General features: G+C 49.2%; 1 protein-coding gene across 1 annotated transcript in view; it reads right to left on the bottom strand.

The window, feature by feature from the left end:
* LOC116952453 (uncharacterized) overlaps window positions 1–22,237 on the bottom strand; it is a 75,690-nt gene that overhangs the window by 46,118 nt on the left and 7,335 nt on the right. The gene's annotated exons all lie outside the window — the stretch shown is intronic.

Below are 22,237 nucleotides of genomic sequence, written 5' to 3' on the forward strand. Positions count from 1 at the left end.
TGGGTTATCATCACGTGGAAATGCATAGCAGCCAAATACTCTAGGACAGTGTTCTTCACAAATTTTCAGAGAGTGGCAACTTTCGTCGATAAGACACCAATGCGAGGGCTGCCACACGTTTGAAACCATTGGTGGTTTGACAGCAGCACGATGACTATGATGATGAGGGGGGTATTGTCGCACTATAGGCCACCAGGGCCCGCCAGTGACCCGCGGGCCGTGCAATGAAAAACACCGCTCTGAATGCATGTTGATTCTAAACGTGGAGGAAAACTCCACGCGACCACGGGGGAGAGAGAAAGAACATGCAAACTCCAAATATACATCAGGCGTTAGGATCAGGATCGAACCCACGATATCCTGCATACCAGGTGAGGTAGTAAACATCTTGCCACTGTGGCGCCTCTATAATAATATCGGACACACGACAAAATCACCAATCAGAGATCTGCCCGTCATATGTAAGGGAGTAGGAGAGCAGCCTCACACGACTTTCACGAGAGTTGGTGGTGACGCTCAACCCTGCGTGTGTTGTGTGATAACTAAACTAAAAATAACCTTTTTTTATTACCAGTGAAGGCCCACTGAGCTGTTTGGCTCTTTTTCAAAGCAACCTGGCCACAAATAATAGCGCAACGAAGTGGCTTATCGCGTGCCAATTCATAGCAGCCAGATAGTCTAAACGCGTGATAATGATTCTAAATGTGGAGAGAAAAGCCAGAAGGAGAGACAAACAAACTACAAATAGACAGCAGGCTTCAAGGTCGATATCGAACCCACGACCTCTTGCATACCAGGCAAGGTAGTAAACATCTCGCCACCGTGGTACTCGGCCGCATTACGCAGTTGACAAGGCTGCACTCGAATGCTCCCATTGCCACGTAACAATAACTACAATAACTATTGCAGTTGGACCCAAAGAATGACCAACGTAGAAGTAAGAAAAAGGTTTCACACAGAAGAAGACAAACCTGGTGATGATGAGGGCAGTGATTAGAAGGAAACTGGCACTATGTAGTGTGGTCAACAACAGGATTGTTAAAAAGTGCGTTGTCGGGAAAAATGTAAGGAACCAGAAAGAGAGGAAGACCTCACAGAGAACAGCTTGACGACTACACAGAGAGATTGATGCCAGAAAGATGTGGCCACTACTTGAGCAGATTGGCAGTACGAGACAGAGAGGACAGGGGCCATCCATTGAATACGTACGCATGGAGGGGGGAGGGGGGGTTAACCCAAACGCGTACGCTTGCGTATGGGGGGGGTCTACTGACAATGCACGTATGCATAGGAAACGGAGGGGGGGGGGTGAAGCTTCGATAATGATAATTTGTCTACATTGGCCTTCAAATGAGTTAGATAGTCTGGCGGTGGACTATCTGTTTGCTTAAATACGTTCATATTGTAGTGACATCACGGCACCACATAGTGACATCACGGATGTCACTGGGTAATGCCGGCTCTAGCGAGGCACGGCGTGTGATGTATTGACATCGCGGACATGACGTATGTAGCGACATCGTAGATGTCACTGGGTAATGCCGGCTCTAGCGAGGTACGGCGTGCGATGTACTTACATCGTGGACATGACGTATGTAGCGACATCGTAGATGTCACTGGGTAATGCCGGCTCTAGCGAGGCATTGCCATCGCGGACACCCCGTACATGTGGGTGTAGTACCAGCCCTAGAGGGGCTCGGTGAGCGCTGATAGAGAACGCTGAGTGACATCACGCTCGGCGTGCAGTGCTGTCCCCTACAGGAGGGGGTGTGAGGGTGCCGGCCGTGAATGGGGTTAATGTAGGTCAAGGCACTCTGGTTGACCGTGGAAGGCATGTGATGGGTAAAGTCTACACAGGGGCCCCAAGTGGGGGCGAAGGGTGGTCACGTGTTGGGCGAGATCCTGCTAGAGGATTTGAGAAGGCGGTCATGGCCAAGGACAGGCCCAGCCACGACCAGTGAGGATATAAACCGGGTCCCCAGAGGGACCGTGGTTCAGTGTTGCTATTGTTATCCTGAAGATCTACGATCTACGTCAGACATGGGCAAAGTATGGCCCCCGGGCTATATATGGCCCGTTGGGCTTTTTAATCCGGCCCCCCGAGCTTGTCCAAATATTATTATTATTAAATTAAATTTTCCCCTTCTCCTGTAATGCCCCCATTTCCCCCATTAGATGGCGCACTTTGACCGGGAGTTATGACATGTTTTTGTATTGTTCATGTTCATGCAATTTGTTAAATTGCCTTGCAAATAAATGCTTTGCTACCTGTTAAAGGCCAAATCTTTTCATGTAATGATTTTTACACGTCATTTATATTAGTTTACACAAACACTCCATCCATCTGTTCCTGGCCCGGCCCCTCTGTCAAATTTTAGAACCCATTGTGGCCCGCGAGTCAAAAAATTTGCCCACCTCTGATCTACATCCGAGAACAGTCACCAACACGTGGACCTGGACTCAAGCCAGAGTGCTGTCCGTTGTAGCTACTCCCAGTGTAATTAGTGTAGTTAGCCTGGTGGTCCACCACCATAGGTTGTTATCTGGTGAAAGGGCAATTACCTCTTTGTGTTGGTATCAATAAATATGTTGCCTCCAAAGAGTACGTCTGCGACTCAGTTGACTCCACTACAACTGGTGTGGGAAGTGGCCAAACGCTATTTTACTTAGCTAGGCGTTTAGTCTACGCGCTGCAGAATACGTACCAGGATGTCGGACGACGAAGATGAAGATCACATCCCGCAAACAGCCCCGGGGATGGCGACCCCAGAAGATGGAGGCAAAGCGATGCCGGCGGAGAAGAGCACCGACCGGGCACGCGACAGCTCACTACCGGCGGGGAGGGAGCTCCAGGCAGCACACGCCCGCGCTGGCAGAGCTCTTCCTAGCCACGGCGTCCATCCTCACGGAGCTCCACCCCGCTGAGCCAGTGGTGGTAAAGGGAGCAATGCGGGGATAAAGTTCCCACTGCCATTTCCCGCCAAGGGGGAACCTCTGTGGCACAACCTGCGCTTGCAGCCGCCATCTTCTCGGAAGAGCGGAGCGCAGGCCTGCCAAATCCGAAGCTGTGTCGAAATCGCCGATGGACATTCCATTTCTCCGGTGACGACTTCCCTTTGTGAAAGATTTTACAGCCGCCGGAGGCGACTGGGTGACCTTGAAGCGGCGGTTCATGACGAACGCCGACTTGGCGGGGTGGATGGAGGCGGAGGCACTGAGAGCACTGCCCGCCACCCTTTATGACGATGCCCTGGCGGTGTTTCTTATCATCCCGCCGTCGGAGAGGGCCACGCTGACTCAAACCTTCAACCAATTGGCGGCAATTTACGAGCCACCGTCCAACGTGCGCCACAAGTTCGCTACGCGAAAGAGAGGGGAAACCGAGATGCCCCTCGCCTTCCGTAGCACACTTTTGACGCGAGCGATGGCTACCTTTCCGAGGATGGACCACGACGGAGTCGACTCGTTGGTTCTCGAGAGACTGCTGGGTTTGGCTAAGGCCCTCAACATCGTCCTGCCAGCTGTAGACAACGACGATCTTTCATCCATCAAGGTTGCAAGATGCATTCAGGCTCAATAGCTCTTGCAATGGCACAAGGGGTTGGCGGCATGTACCGCACCCCATGAGGCGTCGGATACACCTGAAGATGTGGAGCCCATCCCAGCCTGCGCATCGACCCAGAGCAGAGGCGGGTGAGGGGACGACATCTCCTCATCCCGGGAGCAGCCCCGTCGTGTGCACAGGTGCGGTCTGCCAGGGCACGTCTTGTCAGGCTGCCGCGTACCACGATTGACGCCTCACCGGACCGCCGCCATCATCCGCCCGACTATTCCTTCGCTCTACTGCACCCTAAGAAGAGTCGCAACACATTCTACAATCGGCCCCTGAATCCACCTCACTTATCTAGTGTGTTCGGTTTCCGTGCCAGTCGTGCATCGGTGCGGGAGGATTTTGATTTTTATCGGGCCGGCTGGCTGCTCTGACCGGGTCAGTGGTCGGAGCTGGCCCATCGAGTGGTGGCCGCGACCGCAGGTTCGCCCGCTGTTATTGGATTGATAGAAGGGGTGGAAATTAGGATGCTCGTTGACACCGGTGCTTCAGCGACCATCATTTCAGAGTTTATTAATAATATCTTGCCCCCTAAATGTCGTTCCTTATGCCCTGTCGAAGCTCCGTGCTTCGCCGCAAACAGCAGCTCATTGGGCCTTATTTGGAGAATAACAGTGGAGGTGTGCATTGCGGATGTTAAATTGATGGGACAGGTTCTTGTTTCAACGTCCCTTGCTGTTCCTTGCTTGCTCGGGACTGATTTTCTGGGAAGGATGCCCCTGAAAATTTTGATTGACCAAGGGTGCCTGGAATTACCATCCGGCCGTCGAATGGCATTCTTGCCTTCTCCCACTCGCTCATGCACAGCTAACGCTACCGTGCAAGCGCTTGCACGTAGGATGGTTAAGATTCCCTCCGGCACGCAAATGTTGGTCCCCCTACAATTGCGAAAGCCGCTAGACCAGGGGGCGATGGGGGGAGGCATCCTTTTGGGACCTTCTAATAAAGCCAGTCGTGGACTGACGTGAATAGGGGCACAGACCTTGGTATCCAACAATCAGGAACCCTTCATTCAGGTTATTAACGCAGGGTTAGACACGTCGGTCATCCAGGAAGGTACCGTGCTAGCTCATGCGTCGCCATTGCTTCATGAGGGAAGTATCTTTGGCAACGTGGGTGCCGCTTCGAATACGCGGCCGCACCAGAATCCTGATGAGGGGTGGATGGATAAGCCTTGTTCAGAGGATGCGGAATTGTCCGAGGTCCAGAGGGGGAAATGGATGGCGCTTTTGCGCAAATTTTCGGATGTTTTTAGCAAAGGGATATTTGATATTTGCCGCACTACGCATTTGAGTCATCACATTGATACGGGTGATGCCGCTCCCATCCGGCAGTATCCCTACCGACATTATTTCACCGTCCACCAGCCCATGGGGAGCCCCAATTGTACTTGTTAAAAAGCACGATGGTAGCTTGCGCTTTTGTGTTGACTTCCGTAAGCTTAATAAGGTCTCTGTTGCTGATGCGTACCCTCTACCTCGAATGGATGACTCACTGGATGCTCTAGCAGGAGCGCGGTTCTTTTCCACACTTGATCTCCAATCCGGGTTCTGGCAGTTGCCGCTAGACAAAGCCCATAAGCCCGAAACAGCTTTTCGTACACCACAAAGCTTGTTAGAATTCAATCGGCTTCCGATGGGTCTTCAATCCGCGCCGGCTACGTTCCAGTAATTAATGGAACTGGTTCTGGCTGGTCTCCAGTGGGACTCATGCTTGCTATATCTCAACAATGTTATCGTTTTCAGCCGTACGTTTGTCAAACACCTGGAACGGCTACGCGCTGTCTTTCTCAAAATGCGTGCGGCCAACCTGAAATTGAAACCACAGACGTGTCACTTCCTCCAGAAATCGGTTCTGTATCTTGGCCACGTAGTAAGTGAATCAGGTATTGCGACTGGCCCAGACAAAACTGCGTGTGTTCGAACTTGGCCGACCCCCACGTTGGTGGGAGAGGTGCACAGTTTCAAAGGATTCGCATCCTATTTACGCCATTTTGTCGCCAGGTTCGCCACCATTGCTAAACCTCTCCATGCCTTGACGGTAAAGGGTAATAAATTCTATTGGGGGGATGAGGAGGAGGCCGCATTTGTTGCGCTCCGGGATGGCTTGGTGAACGCCCCTCCCCTCCGCTACCTCGACTTTTACTTGCCATTCGTCCTTGAAACAGACGCTAATAACACCAGAATTGGAGCTGTTCTGTCCCAAGTTGTCAATGGCGTTGAGTGCTACAGTACGCGCTGCGTGTTGATCAACCATCTGGACAACTTTCACGCTGGTTGGAGGTCCTCCAGGACTACTCCTTTAAGGTTACCTATCTCAAAGGCTCCCGTCGCACGAACGCTGACGCCCTGTTGTGATTACCAACGAGCGGCGGGTGCTCCGGGCGCTGTAAGCCGCCCAACGAGCCCTCGCCCCCTCCCCTTGCGGCGTCGGCCGAGGTTGTAACATCTGAGGTGGCCGAGGGTTTGGTGGTGCGTGACGCCGTCATAGGGCTGGACCACGAAGAATGGGGGCGACTCCAGGTTGAGGACGCTTCCCTGCTTAAATTGTGATGCCGTTTCAGAGAGACTGGTGGGGGCGAGGATCAACAAGGTGTCGCCTCTGTCATTCTTAGAGGCGGATTGCTCATGCATTGGGATGGAGGGTTGCGCCGTTATAACATTGTTGTGCCCACTGCCCTGCGGGGTAAGGTCATTTGGTCAGTACACGATCGCCTGATGCACCTGGGTCTGCATAAGACGTTGGCCACACTTAAGTTGGACTTTTTCTGGCCTGGCCTGGCTGAGGATGTCGCTAATTTGTTGAAAGGGGTGTGTGCAGTGCGTGCAGCGGAAGCCACCGGCGAAACCCTGTTGTCCACCATTGCAATCGATAAATGAACGAGTTACTCTGGACATCATTGGTCCATTTCCCACTACCCCTCGTGGGAATAAGTACTTGCTAGTGGGAGTCGAATATTTTTCATGATGGCCCGTGGCCTGGCCGCTCCCCAACCAGTCGGCGGCGACGATTACTCAGGCGTTCCTCAATGGACAAGGGTGCTCCCGAACGTCTTCTGACCGATCAGGGCAAAAAATGTTCTTCAAAATTGTTGTGAGAGGTGTGCGATTTGTTGGGAACAAATAAAGTACGCATGTCACTGTACCACCCGCAGACAGATGGCATGGGTGAACCGCTGCACAGGACTCTGACCTCCATGTTGAGCCATCAGGTCAGCGAGTCCCAACTCGACTGGGATGTGCATATTCCCAGAGTCCTATCTGCATATAGGATGGTCCCTCATGCATCCACCAGCTACTCACCGTTTTTTTTATTATGTACGGAAGATAACACTACCCCCCGATTGATGTTCAGTTACAAGCCACATTCAACAAGGCGAAATCTAAAATTTCTGACTCCTTGCGCTTCACCCTTCAAAAGCTTTCCGAAGCATGGGAAGCTTCCAAGGTATATTCCAATTTGCGCCAATTGGCTAATGAGCGGCTTAGGGGTTTCCATGCTTCTGCACATGAGTGGGCACCTGAAAACAGATCCTTCTTGCACTGTCCACAGGTACCGGTGGGTACGTCGCCCAAATTGTTCAAACCCTGGAGAGGGCCGGTTGATGTGATTCGGGGTCGTTCGACCACAGTTTGTCCAGATCCGCTTGGGGCGGCGGAGTTGGTTTGTACATCCTTCACGCCTCAAGCCTTTCATTGCTCCGCACGAGTTCGTTCCATCTCCACACCACAGGGGCCGAGTGTCAGATGTGTCCGGCGAGTTGAGGTGTGTGCCCACTGAGGTTGGTCCTCAGCGGAGTCGTGTGATCCCATCCTCAGGTGCCGCGCGCCTGATGTCCCCCAAGCCGCCGCCTGTGCCGTCTCCACTGGATTCGGGAGAGGAGAACCCATAAACCCGGCCTACTGCTCTTCATGAGCCAGGTTCAACGGGACATTTGCATATTCCCCCCAGAACCTCCAGGGAGAGCGAGCCCACCTCCCCTGGAGGCCCGGCCACAAGGGCTCAATCAAAAACTCTTTGGTTTTCGTGATCCCCATGCACACACACTCCCACACCGTCAGTTAGTTGTCACACTTTGTAGGCCTTATCGGCTATTGGCTGAACCTAGCCTTTATTGTGCTTGCGGGTGTTGTTACACGGTGAGGGTGGGAGATGTTGGTGATGTCGGGGATTCCGAGCGTTCGTGGTCTACTGCATTTTTTCTCATGTTGTTGTTCTGTACTTACACCCTTTTCCCCGTTTTTAATGCACATTTGTAGGTAGTGTATATATTGTATAGGTGGGCTTGGATATTTAATTGGTAATTGTTATTGTTGGGGCACACATAGCATTTAAGTCACTTTTATTCACTTGGTTCATTTTTAGGGGGAGTTGACAGCCGGGACGGCTGAATGCAATGAAGGGGGGGGGGGGGGGCGTGATGTAGTGACATCGCGGATGTTACTGTGTGGTGCCAGCCCTAGAGAGGCACGGCGTGTGATGTACTTCCATCGCGGATATCACGTATGTAGCGACATTGTGGATGTCACTGGGTAATGCTGGCTCTAGCAAGGCACGGCGTGCAATGTACTCACATCACGGACATCACGTGTGTAGTGACATTGTAGATGTCACTGTGTGAGGGTACCGGCCGTGAATGGGGTTAATGTAGGTCAAGGCACTCTGGTTGACCCTGGAAGGCACTTGACGGATAAAGTCTACACAGGGGCCCCATGTGGGGGCTAGGGGTGGTCACGTGTTGGGCGAGATCCTGCTCGAGGATTCGAGAAGGTGGTCGTGGCCAAGGGTGGGGCCAGCCACAACCAGTGAGGATATAAGCCGGGTCCCCAGAGGGACCTAAGTTCAGCGTTGCTGTTGTCATCTTGAAGATCTAAGTTCGACGTCCAAGAAGAGTCACCAACACGTGAACCTGGACCCAAGACGGGGTCCTGTCCATTGAAGCTACTCCCAGTGTAATTAGTTTAGTTAGCCGGGTGGTTACGTAGCTAGTTACGGTGTAATTAGTGCGGTTAGCCTGGTGGTTACGTAGCTAATTACGGTATGATTAGTGTAGTTAGCCTGGTGGTTACGTAGCTAGTTACAGTGTAATTAGTGTAGTTAGCCTGGTGGTTACGTAGCTAATTACGGTGTGATTAGTGTAGTTACCCTGGTGGTTACGTAGCTAATTACGGTGTGATTAGTGTAGTTACCCTGGTGGTTACGTAGCTAATTACGGTGTGATTAGTGTAGTTAGCCTGGTGGTTACGTAGCTAGTTACAGTGTAATTAGTGTAGTTAACCTTGGTGGTTACGTAGCTAATTACGGTGTGATAAGTGTAGTTAGCCTGGTGGTTACGTAGCTAGTTAGAGTGTAATTAGCGTAGTAGCCTGGTGATTATGTAGCTAATTACGGTGTGATTAGTGTAGTTAGCTTGGTGGTTACGTAGCTAGTTACAGTGTAATTAGTGTAGTTAGCCTGGTAGTTACGTAGCTAATTACGGTGTGATTAGGGTAGTTAGCCTGGTGGTTACGTAGCTAGTTATGGTGTAATTAGTGTAGTTAGCCTGGTGGTTACGTAGCTAGTTACGGTGTAATTAGTGCAGTTAGCCTGGTGGTGACGTAGCTAGTTATGGTGTAATTAGTGTAGTTAGCCTGGTGGTCACGTAGCTAGTTACGGTGTAATTAGTGTAGTTAGCCTGGTGGTTACATAGCTAGTTACGGTGTAATTAGTGTAGTTAGCCTGGTGGTCACGTAGCTAGTTACGGTGTAATTAGTGTAAAAGTTAGCCTGGTGGTTATGTAGCTAGTTACAGTGTAATTAGTGTAGTTAGCCTGGTGGTTACGTAGCTAATTACGGTGTGATTAGTGTAGTTAGCCTGGTGGTCCACCACCGTAGGTTGTTATCTGGTAAAGGGGCAGTTACCTCTTTGTGTTGGTATCAACAAATGTGTTGCCTCCAAAGAGTACGTCTGCGACTCAGTTGAATCCACTACAATATTATTAATCCTTGATCATTTCTGCGTGGATGAAATATCGTCCGTTCTATGGGATTCGGGGGGGGAGGGGGGGTGGTGCGTCAGGCGTTCGTACTCAAGTGGGATGGGGGGTAAAAAGTACGCGTGTTTACAGGGAGGGGGGGGGGAGGGGTCAAGTTTTGACAGATTTTTGCGCACGTACTAAATGGATGGCCCCAAAGTGGAAATAAATGACGATAATGTGCAGTGGGGGCTATCTGCCCATGGATCGTGATGACGACAATGACTATCATAACAATCATTGATGTATTGGTGACGCTGCTGCGTGGACAGCTGGTGACCAAGCACGATTAACCAACCACACAAAAAAGGCATTCGTAAAAACTGCTGTGGCTTTAAAATGGATAATGTAACGCGTGACGTTTTAGGCAGTGGACCGTCTTCATAGCCCATAAGTTGACATGCATGACCGTGCAGTGAGTTGACATACATGATCGTACAGTGAGTTGACATGCATGATCTACAGTGAGTTGACATGCATGACCGTGCAGTGAGTTGACATGCATGATCTACAGTGAATGAGTTGACATTAATGACCGTACAGTGAGTTACATGCGTGTCTGAACAGGAAGTTAGCATGCATGACCATACAGTGAGTTAACATGCATGACCGTACATTGCGTTAATATGCATGATCGTACAGTGAGTTGACATGCATGATCATACAATGAGTTGACATGCGTGATCGTAGAGTGAGTTAACATGTATGATCGTATAGTGAGTTGAGAAGAACAACAAACTCAACACAAAAATCAGTTCTAAAGACATTAGTTTGTCAATCTAGATTATTTAAAAGTGCATAGCTCCAGTGGCTTCCTAATATTGGAAGGAAGAACGTTCCAGACTGCCGCAGAAACGCGTGGGCCTTTAATAAATTTACGAGAAATCTTACGAGTGGGCAGGAACACTCAAAAAGTCTACTGTAACTGCAAATAATTAACAGATATAACGTAAACGAAGAACCAAAGCAATTATTGATGGAGTTCACGCACAGCACGCGGTCCCGCTTTTATCCCCAGCGCGCCTTCAACCGTTGCTCCCGAGGCACCAGGCGCACACGTGTTGATGTCTCGCCACCTGATTGGCTAATCGCTGCGGCGCGTGCCCCCATTGTTTGTGATGCTCGCATCGACACCGAGCCCCCAGCCTCGATTTGCCTCGCCCGTCGTTTGCGCGTTGCCCCATCGTCCTCCTGGCTAGCTCACTTAATTTGCTTGGGACTGCAATGACTGGGCACTAAGTTACATCTCGGCTAGTTCATGTATCTCACTCTTGACCAAGTCAATGGGCAATACCAGTCTATGGGCAATGTTAGTCTATGGGCAATGTTAGTATATGGATAATGTCAGTCTATGGCAGGGGTGGGCACATTTTTTGACTCGCGGGCCACAATGGGTTCTAAAATTTGACAGAGGGGCCGGGCCAGGAACAGATGGATGGAGTGTTTGTGTGAACTAACATAAATGACGTGTAAAAATCATTACATGAAAGGATTTGGCCTTCAACAGGTAGCGAAGCATTTATTTGCAAGGCAGTTGAACAAATTGCACGAACATGAACAATACAAAAACATGTCGTAATGTGACTGATCAAACATCATGAAAACATCTGAGGCCTGCGCCCAAACCAATTACCACACTCCCGGTCAAAGTGCGCCATCTAATGGGGAAATGGGGGCATTACAGGAGAAAGGTAAAATTTAATTTAATAATAATAATAATATTTGGACAAGTTCGGCGGGCCGGATTAAAAAGCCCAACGGGCCGTATACGGCCCGGGGGCCGTACTTTGCCCGTGTCTGGTCTATGGGTAATGTTAGTCTATGGGCAATGTTAGTATATGGATAATGTCAGTCTATGGGTAATGTTAGTCTATGGGCAATGTTAGTCTTTTGGAACTGTTAGTCTATGGGCAATTTTAGTCGATGGGAACTGTTTCTTTTAGTATTGTTGTTGAAACTTGCTGACCCGCCCCTACTGGAAATCTGTGAGAAAGAGCTCCATCGCTAATTGGATTCCTCCAGTCAAAAGAAAGATTGTGATAGTCTATAGGCAATTGTAGTCGATGGGCAATGTTAGTCTCTATCTCTCCATGAGCCGTGTCCTTTCTCAAGACGTCGGCGATCGTTGCCTTCCTTCAAATCAGCTCTGTCCGTGATATTTACTCAGAAACTCTGCATCGGATTCTCTCCTCCCAATTGCATCCCAGTTGTTTAAATTGCTTCTGTGACTTCATTCGCTGTCTTCCCCTGGCATCTTGTGGTACCTCGAATGTTCCCAGTCGGACCCACGTGTATACTGAGTCTCTTTTTTTCGCATCACATGTCCATGTATGTCTATTAAGTTGATATATCAGACGACGCGGTGGCGAGATTATATATGCCTCACCAGGTATGCAAGGAAGTCGAGGGTTCAATCCCGACCCCCGATGCCTGCTGTATATTTGGAGTTTGAATGTTCGATCTGCCCGTGGTTTGCGTGGATTTTTCTCCGGGTTCTCCGGTTTTCCCTCCGCATTTAGAATCAACATCACGCGTTCAGAATATTTCGCTGCTCCTATAAATGTCCACGTGATAAGCCGCTTCGTCGGGCTACTATCTTTAACCAGGTCGCTTCTGAAAAAGAGCTTCATAGCTCAGTGGGCCTTATCTGCTAAAATAAAATACCAAAAAGTTTAATAGTTTTAACATTGTTTAGATAGTTGTAATGAATTGATATGAGGCTTATATAATGTAGATAAAAATGATAAACGTCAAGTTGTAACGCAACACAGTAGTCGCTCACTCTCCGGGGGGGGAGAGAGAGAGAGAGGACGACTGGTAGCGCGAGGAGGAGCCACAAATACCCGTGAAATCAATAATATAACAATAATAATAACCTCTGCTGCGGTTAATATTGTCCCGCATATTAATATTCTCGGCATTTATATTGACGTGTGGCGATGTCATAGAAACGTTACCTCCCTTCGCAAAGGCAAAGTTCCCCTGTGTGGCCTTTTAACAGACTGTCGGGGCAAGTGCCGTTAGCGAGCATCTATGAAGGCACGCACAGCACACGAAGGGGGTGGGTGGGTGGCCAACACCACGCCAGGCCGCCTTTGTCTCCCCGGTGCGTATGTTCACACATCGCAACGGGTACTCGTTTTTAAGGCCGAGTAGACCTACGGGGAGCCCCCACAGGACCCGTTCAAATTACTCGCCGCTGTTATTTGGCAGCGAGCGGAAACTGAACTCGGATATGCGCTTGTGTTCGTAGCGCAGTGCGTTAACCATTGCGCCACCGCTCCCCACGCACACTCTCGCCTTACATTCCACCCCCCCCCCCCCCCAGATCTAAACGCGCACGCACAAATAACTCAATTACGCAGCCAGAATAGAGACGCACGGCGTCTGTAGCCCGCGGCGAGCGAATGACGGAGAGTGATGCAGAGTGCAGACGCCTGAATCGTGCCACAAACAGTGACGCTTATCGTTATAATAGGCACGAGGAATATATGCGACAGGAAGTAATTTTAACGTTCGCTTTAGACGATAAGCCTACGAGCATATTTAAGTGGGCATTTTAAATATATATGCGCGTGTGTTCTGAATTACAATAGGAAATATTGTTGGTGACTTAATTTGCGGGTGCTTTGTCGAAGCGTGTGACACTAAAGCCAATAAATAGATGGCGAATCTCGCTGTCCATAGCTCGTATATGCCACCGGTGTACACACATATATACACATACTCACAAATACACACACAAATACTCAGATATACACACTTAAACATACACACATATATACTCATATAGACATATATACACACACATACTCACATATACTCACTCACATAGTCACTTAGACGTATACACACACACATATATAGTCACATATATACACATTGTAATATAAACACATTGACACACGAATACTCATATAGTGATATATAGCCCCAACAGACTGTTGGGGCAGGTACTGTCAGCGAGCGCCTACACGGGGGTCAGTGGCCAACACCACGCCCGGTCGCCTTTGTCTCCCGTCTGGCGATGTTTACGACACACCGCACCAGGTACTCATTTGAGGCTGAGTCGACCTAACGGGGGCTCAGGACCGGTTGAGATGATCATCAGTGCAGGTGTTGATCGTGAGCAGGAAGCGGGTTCTTAGCGCGGCGCGCTAACCCCTGCACCACACACAACATGACAGAGACGTGCACACACACACAGACACACTCCACGACGTACGCTTACACACCACACGCACGTGCGTGTACACGCATGCACTCGCTCGTACGCTAGGCTTTGTTAAACGATAGCCGGCAAAACCGGTAACCGGTTACCGGTTCGGAGAGTCATTAATCAGTAACCGTTTTTTTCAGTTGAATTCTATCGACGAACGCGCCGATCGGCACGCGCGAAGCTACAAACGGCACGGTGGGCCCAAGCCACCGCGTGGCGCCACGTCTCACATCTGCCATCGTTCCTCGGCTAAAGGATAAAGGCGCAGCCATGCAATTGCATTGCTTGTTCGCTCACTCACAATCGGAATCTGAAGGAAGAGAATCGGAATATTCATTTATATTGGAGGAATCCGATTAGCCATGAAGCTCTTTTGACAGATGTCCATTGTTTCAGAGATGTCCACGAACCCGCTGGTCGAAGCGCCTCCGCTTAGAGGCAGCTCTAGAGTGGTCCTTCTGCCTACTCTTCCACGCTGCCCAGATGTCTTGGAAGAGGTGGGCGTGCCCACTCTCTGCCCCACCACCTGCCGACCGACTTACACCTGTGGTAGTGGTGGGGGGGGTGATTGAAGAGACTCCCACCCCCAGCAGCTAAACGCATCACGTTGCTTGCTAGACGTTTCTATATGTCATGGCAATCCGGTAACCGGTTTCCATACGGTTTTTATCATGCGGTTACCGGTTGCGTAAATAAATATAATCCCGATGTTTAAACGACCTGTCTGTACTCATAATATGTACAAAGGCAAAGATCCCCTCTATAGCCTTAACAGGCTGTTGGGTCAAGTGCTGTTCGTGAGCAGCTATGAAGGCTGGAACGGCGCACGATGGGGTTGGTTGCCAGTACCACGCCCGGCCGCCTTTGTCTCCCCCATGCTAATGTTTATACAATGCACTAGGTACTAATTTCAAGGGTGAGTCGACCGGTTTAAATATTCACCGCTGTTGTTGGTCGTGAGCGGGAGTCGAACTATGGTCGTTGGGTTCGCAACGCAGTGCGCTAATCACTGCGCCACCGCTCCCCACAACGCACGCACACACACACACGCGCTCGCTTAGGCGCAGATAGACAAACGCACACAAATAAAATATTTTTTTTAAAAACCAAACCAATGTGGCAGGACCCTCCTGAAAGGGAGTGCTTGGACTCTCCTGGATAATGAATAATTATTATCGTAATTACAGTTATACCTCCATATACGAAGTAGATTATGTACGTATGTTGGACTTCTTTCGCACCGTACGTAGCCAACCGCGGTAATCGGAGGTGCGGGGAAGGACAACAAACTCAAAGTAGATGCGTTCCCGGAGCTTCGTCCGTATATTGAAACTTGGTATATGGAACAGCGTTGAACGTTAGTACTTCGAGGATGCGTTCCCAGCCTTCCTACATTACCGTTTCATACTATTAACACTTCGTAGGTTACCATTTATGTTGTAAACAAAGGCAATGAATGTTGAAAATAACAATATTTTATACTGTACAGTATTAAAAGAACAAACTTAAATACAAAATAAACATAGCGAACATACGTAATTGATCTGGTGCCGGATTTCGTTGGTCTCACGATTTATTTAATTATTTCAGAGTATTTTTTTCTTCTTAGCTTTCTGTGTAAAATAATGGTAATACATTCAAAGTTCCTGATACCAAAACTTCCTTTATGGAATAGACGCGCATGGATGTATTGCTGTATAATTATCATTGTTATATTATAAAATATCCACGCTTGCTGTTACGCGCAAACGCGACTACGCCGATGCGTGTGGAGGAGCGGTGGTGCAGCGGTTGCCAGCACTGCGCTCTGCTGAGCACGGTAACGGTGTGAGTTCGAGTCCCGGCAACGGCTACCGCCAGTAGCAAGTGGCATCTGAACCGGTCCTGCTCACCCCCCCACCACCACCACCCCTTTACCCTCGCTTGGTGAAGTATGGTCAAGCGGTGATGTGTGGAGCCGTTTCATCCAGTCGTGGATTAGCACTGTAAGTTAAATAAACAGGCCTATCTGTAATAGACTGCACACGTGTATAAAGGCCAAGACAACCACCCCCGCGTGTAGCCTGTAACAAACTGTTGGGGCAAGTGCGGTTAGCGAGCACCTATGTAAGACCGGAACGGCGCACGTGGGGGTAGGTGGCCAACACCACGCCCGGCCGCCTTTGTCTCCCCAGTGGCGATGTTTACACACCGCACCAGGAACTCATTTGAGGCCGAGTCGACCTAGGGGAGGCTCATTTACCCGTGTAGACACACGTATATACACACGCACACACAAAGACAAAGATCCCCCGTATAGCCTTTGACAAACTGTTGGGCAAGTGTTGTTAGCGAGCACCTATTAAGGCGGCCCACGTGCACTCACACATACAGTACACACACTGGGTATACTGATACACACGCAAGTACACGTACACACATTCACTTGTACACATAAGAAAAACATCAGTTTAACACGCCGTTGGCTTTAGCGACTAATATCATCCATCATAGAGGTTTTTGTTGTTGGGTTAGTTCGCGTAAATATATGATGGATGTGTCGTTAAACCCGCCACCACAGGTTTGTCACGTAAATAGAACATGACAATTCGTTGCTAGTACAGCACTAACCGGTGTGTTGGAGAGCAAATCCACAACATTAACAATGCGAGTGCGACGTTTCGCTCGGAATTACAACTAGCTTCATCAGGCGGACAGCAGACAGATTTGTGGAGAAATTCTCCTCCAGATTTCGTTCCTTAAAACATGCGTGCGCGAGAAACGTGCACGCATATTTTAATAAACATATATACAGAGAGACAAAGATCACCCATATAGCCCGAGCAGACTGTAGGGGCAAGTGTTGTTAGGCACGGGGGGGGGGGGTGGGTGGCCAGCACCACGCCAGGCCGCCTTTGTCTCCCTAGTGGCGATGATGTTTACACATCGCACTCGAACCGCTGAACCACCGCTCCCCACACGCATATATTGATATATAAAGATACACACACAGACACACACATGTATTGACATATAAAGATACACAGACACACACATGTATTTACATATAAAGATAAAGATCCCCCGTATAGCCTTAACAGACTGTAGGGGCATGTGCTGTTAGCGAGCACCTATGAAGGCCGTAACGGTACACGAGGGGGTGGGTGGCCAGCACCACGCCCGACCGCCTTTGTCTCCCTAGTGACGATGTTTACACACCGCACCAAGTACTCATTTGAGGCTGAGTCGACCTAAGGGAGGCCCAGGACCGGTTCAGATAATCGTCACTGTTGTTGGCCGTGAGCAGGAATCGAACCCGGGTCGCCAGGTTCAGTGCAGTGCGCTGACCGCTACACTACCGCTCCCCACCATATAAAGATACACACAGAAACACACATGTATTTACATATAAAGATACACACACATGTATTTACATATAAAGCTACACACACAGACACACACATGTATTGACATATAAAGATACACACACAGACACACACATGTATTTACATATAAAGATACACACACAGACACACACACATGTATTTACATATAAAGATACACACACAGACACACACACATGTATTGACATATAAAGATACACAGACACACACATGTATTTACATATAAAGATACACACACAGACACACACACATGTATTGACATATAAAGATACACAGACACACACATGTATTTACATATAAAGATACACACACAGACACACACACATGTATTGACATATAAAGATACACACACACAGACACACACACATGTATTGACATATAAAGATACACACACATGTATTGACATATATACGAACATATACTCATGTGTATACACACATATCCACGTAGATATAAATACACATACACTCCTATAGAAAGATACACACAAAGACATACGCACGAATATTCACATATACAAATCGACGCACATATACTCACATGTATATACATATATACCCATATAGATAGACACACATGTTCTGTACTCAGACATATATACACATATAGAATCACATGGACATATACACAGATAGACTCACATAGACATGTACACAGATAGAATCACGTGGACATATACACACAGACTCACACAGACATTTACACATATATTGAACTGACATATACTTTTGGACGGACATAAACATATATATGTCTGTGTTTATAGACTGTTCTATACGCTACATCATCACGAGCATGCACAAAGATCCCCCGTGTAGCCTTAACAGACTTGTGGGGCAAGTGCTGTGAGCGAGTAGCACCTATATGTAGGCCGGCATGGTAAGACACAATGCCATAGATGCCCTGTCTGAGTGAGGGTTATACACAGACGCGTGATCCCAAATTAGTAAAAACCTATCATGCACGTGATCCCAGCTACTTTAATATTATTATTTTTGTTATTCGCAATAGAAGTTTGGGTTCGGCCACGTAATGATCTGGCCAAAAGTTGTGTCGTCAAGACCCTCCGCCACCCGACACAGACAAAGCAATTCAACTGTCACGAAAGTACACAAGTTTAGAGTACGAATTTATCGCAAAGTAACTTAGCAACCACCCGTGTCCCCCTCGCTCTACGCGGTAGTAGTGGTAGTAGTGGTGGTGGTAGTAGTGGTGGTTGTGGTGGTAGTGGTGGTGGTAGTGGTGGTGATAGTAGTGGTGGTAGTAGTGGTGGTTGTGGTGGTAGTGGTGGTGGTAGATGCGTTCCAAAAAAGGGTGCACGAAGCGAAAGCGCACGAGGAGACAGCTGCTTGCCGAGTAGCGCGCACAGTACACACACAGTACACACACAGTACACACACACAGTACACACACAGTACACACGCAGTACACACACAGTACACACAGTACACACACAGTACACACAGTACACACACAGTACACACGCAGTACACACAGTATACACATTACACACACAGTACACACGCAGTATACACAGTATACACATTACACACACAGTACACACAGTATACACATTACACACACAGTACACACGCAGTATACACAGTATACACATTACACACACAGTACACACAGTATACACATTACACACACAGTACACACAGTACACACGCAGTATACACATTACACACAGTACACACAGTATACACACAGTACACACGCAGTATATACAGTATACACACAGTACACACGCAGTATACACAGTACACACGCAGTATACACACAGTACACACGCAGTATACACAGTACACACATTACACACAGTACACACGCGGTATACACAGTACACACATTACACACACAGTACACACAGTATACACGTTACACACGCAGTACACACACACCACACACGCAGTATACACAGTACACACGCAGTACAGACACACAGTACACACGCAGTTTTATACACAGTACACACACAGTATAAACGCAGTACACGCGCAGTGTACAAAGTACACACACAGTACACGCGCAGTACACACACACAGTACGCATACAGTATACAAGCAGTACACACAGTGCGCACACACACCGTACACATTGTTGTCCCACGTCCGACGGCACAGCCGCATGCCGAATGAATTCAAACCGCATAACGTAGCGAAATTTGGATAATAAATAGGTTGCACTATATTTGCGTAGAGCGAGGGGATTGTGTAGATACACACGTGGCTGTTTGTGAGGACTGCACTTCAACTCATCAACGGCGGAGCTTAATTTGTGTTGGGTGGTGGAGGGTCACAACGACACAACGTTTCGCAGATTATAACGTGGCCTAACCCTGTCGTCTACATTTGAAGTTAAACGACTCGTGTATGTATGTTGAACTTCTTTCGCACCGTACGTAGCCAACCGTGTTACTGCTGAGTCGGCAGTGGTGCACACGTACAGCACAATGAACAACAACAACAACACTCAACGCATTTGTCAATCACACCGTAAATCGGCCTTAAAAGTAAAACACATATATAATAAGCGACGTTTCGGGAAATTCATTGCACATAAACAATGTTCAGTTGTTATTTTATAATTATTAAGTCAACATTGTACAAGCGTTGCGAAGAGGACACGTCCGTGTGAACCTGACATAGTAAATCGTTTAAGAGTTAAGAGCCCGATGGGTCTGGAGTCGGATGCGCACGGCTGATGATGGAACAGCGGCAGCGGTGCAAGGTGGCAGGAGACGCGGAGATGGAGCGGCGAGGGTCAGCCTCGTGCACACGAGCGAGATGAGAGCGTAGCATCGCAAGAGACCTTCATCCAGCAGTGGATAGACCCTGGCGGCTGATGGCAACAGAGTGAGAGCGTTCAGCAGTGGAGAGACCCTGGCTGCTGCTGGGAGTAGAGTGAACGCGTCCAGCAGTGGATAGACCCTGGCTATTACTGGGAGTGGAGTGAGCGCGTTCAGCAGTGGATAGACCCTGGCTGCTGTTACTGGGAGTGGAGTGAACGCGTCCAGCAGTGGATAGACCCTGGCTGTTACTGGGAGTGGAGTGAGCGCGTCCAGCAGTGGATAGACCCTGGCTGTTACTGGGAGCGGAGCGAACGCGTCCAGCAGTGGATAGATCCTGGCTGCTGCTGCTGTTACTGGGAGTGGAGTGAACGCGTCCAGCAGTGGATAGACCCTGGCTGTTACTGGGAGTGGAGTGAGCGCGTCCAGCAATGGATAGACCCTGGCTGTTACTGGGAGTGGAGTGAGCGCGTCCAGCAGTGGATAGACCCTGGCTGTTACTGGGAGTGGAGTGAACGCGTCCAGCAGTGGATAGACCCTGGCTGTTACTGGGAGTGGAGTGAACGCGTCCAGCAGTGGATAGATCCTGGCTGTTACTGGGAGTGGAGTGAACGCGTCCAGCAGTGGATAGACCCTGGCTGTTACTGGGAGTGGAGTGAACGCGTCCAGCAGTGGATAGACCCTGGCTGTTACTGGGAGTGGAGTGAGCGCGTCCAGCAGTGGATAGATCCTGGCTGTTACTGGGAGTGGAGTGAACGCGTCCCCAAAGAGTGGCGCAAACTCCTCCACTTCTTCCTGGCACAACCCTCGCAAACCGCGATTTATACACGGCGAGACTGAACACGGATCACCATCTTTTTTGCGCGTGTAAGTGTAAATAATAATTATTATACATTGATAATAATTAGTCCTTAATGAATTGCCTTTGATTGTCATTGACGTGACATCATCATCATCATCCGCCAGTGTCGTCGCGAGCGGCGCGCGTGGCCTCCGTGCGAGAAGAGCCGGAGGGGAAGGCAGCGCCACTGTCAGACGCACTCAGCGGCAGTGCCTCCCGACCCACCACCCCACCCACACACCACCCACACACCACCCACACACACCACCACCCACACACACCACCCACACACACCACCCACACACCACCCACACACCACCCACACACCACCACCCCACCCACACACCACCCAACACACCACCACACCACCCACACACCACACCACACACCACCCACACACCACCCACACACCACCACCCCACCCACACACCACCCAACACACCACCCACACACCACCCACACACCACACCACACACCACCACACCACCCACACACCACCCCACACACCACCACACCACCGACCCACCCACACACCACCCACAAACCACCCCACACCACACCACTCCACACCATCCCACACCACATCAAACAAAGCCACCCCACACCATCCACAGCACACCACACCGCACAACCCAACCCCGCCTCTAATAAGCCCGGCGATTGATGTCCACTTGAAGCTGAGATTGAAACGATGAGTTGGACGAGTATTTATTTATTTATATTTGGGGGGGGGGGGTTAAGCCTCCATCACCACCTCCGCCACGTACAATGATCTGGTAAATGTTGTGTGGCGTGTCGTTATAACCCTCCGCCACCCGACACAGCCCTATAAAGAACACTCACGGCTGTAGTTGCGTGATGCCAACTACGCACATTTGGGCCACATTATTAAAACGAAAACTTAAACGACGGGGTTTTTTTTTTACCAGGTAAGGCCCACTGAGCTATGTAACTCTTTTTTCAGAAGCGACTTGGCTATACTCTCTGGTTCTTTCGGTAAAGTCACGTAGATAGAAAAAATAATAAAAGAAAAGACGACGTTTCGGCCGCTTGTGTTGCGACCGAAACGTCGTGTTTTCTTTTATAATTTTTTTCTACCTACGTGACTTTACCGAAATAACCAGAGAGTATGGATTCCTGCAGTCACGAAAGCTTCAAATCAAGATCGACCTGGCTATCACAATGATAGCTCAACGAAGTGGCTTATAACGAGGATAACAGCTAAAATACTCTAAACGCGTGATGTTGATTCCAAATGTGGAGCAAAAAAAACGGAGGACCCGGAGAAAAATCCACGCAACTACGAGGAGAGAGAAAGAAACGCAAACTCCAAATATACAATAGCAGGCGCCTGGGTCGGAATCGAACCCACGACCATCC

The sequence above is a fragment of the Petromyzon marinus genome, chromosome 47 (assembly GCF_048934315.1).
Source record: "Petromyzon marinus isolate PM22_M1 ecotype Great Lakes invasive population chromosome 47, UKy_Petmar_22M1.pri1.0, whole genome shotgun sequence".
NCBI classification, from domain to species: Eukaryota; Metazoa; Chordata; class Hyperoartia; order Petromyzontiformes; family Petromyzontidae; genus Petromyzon; species Petromyzon marinus.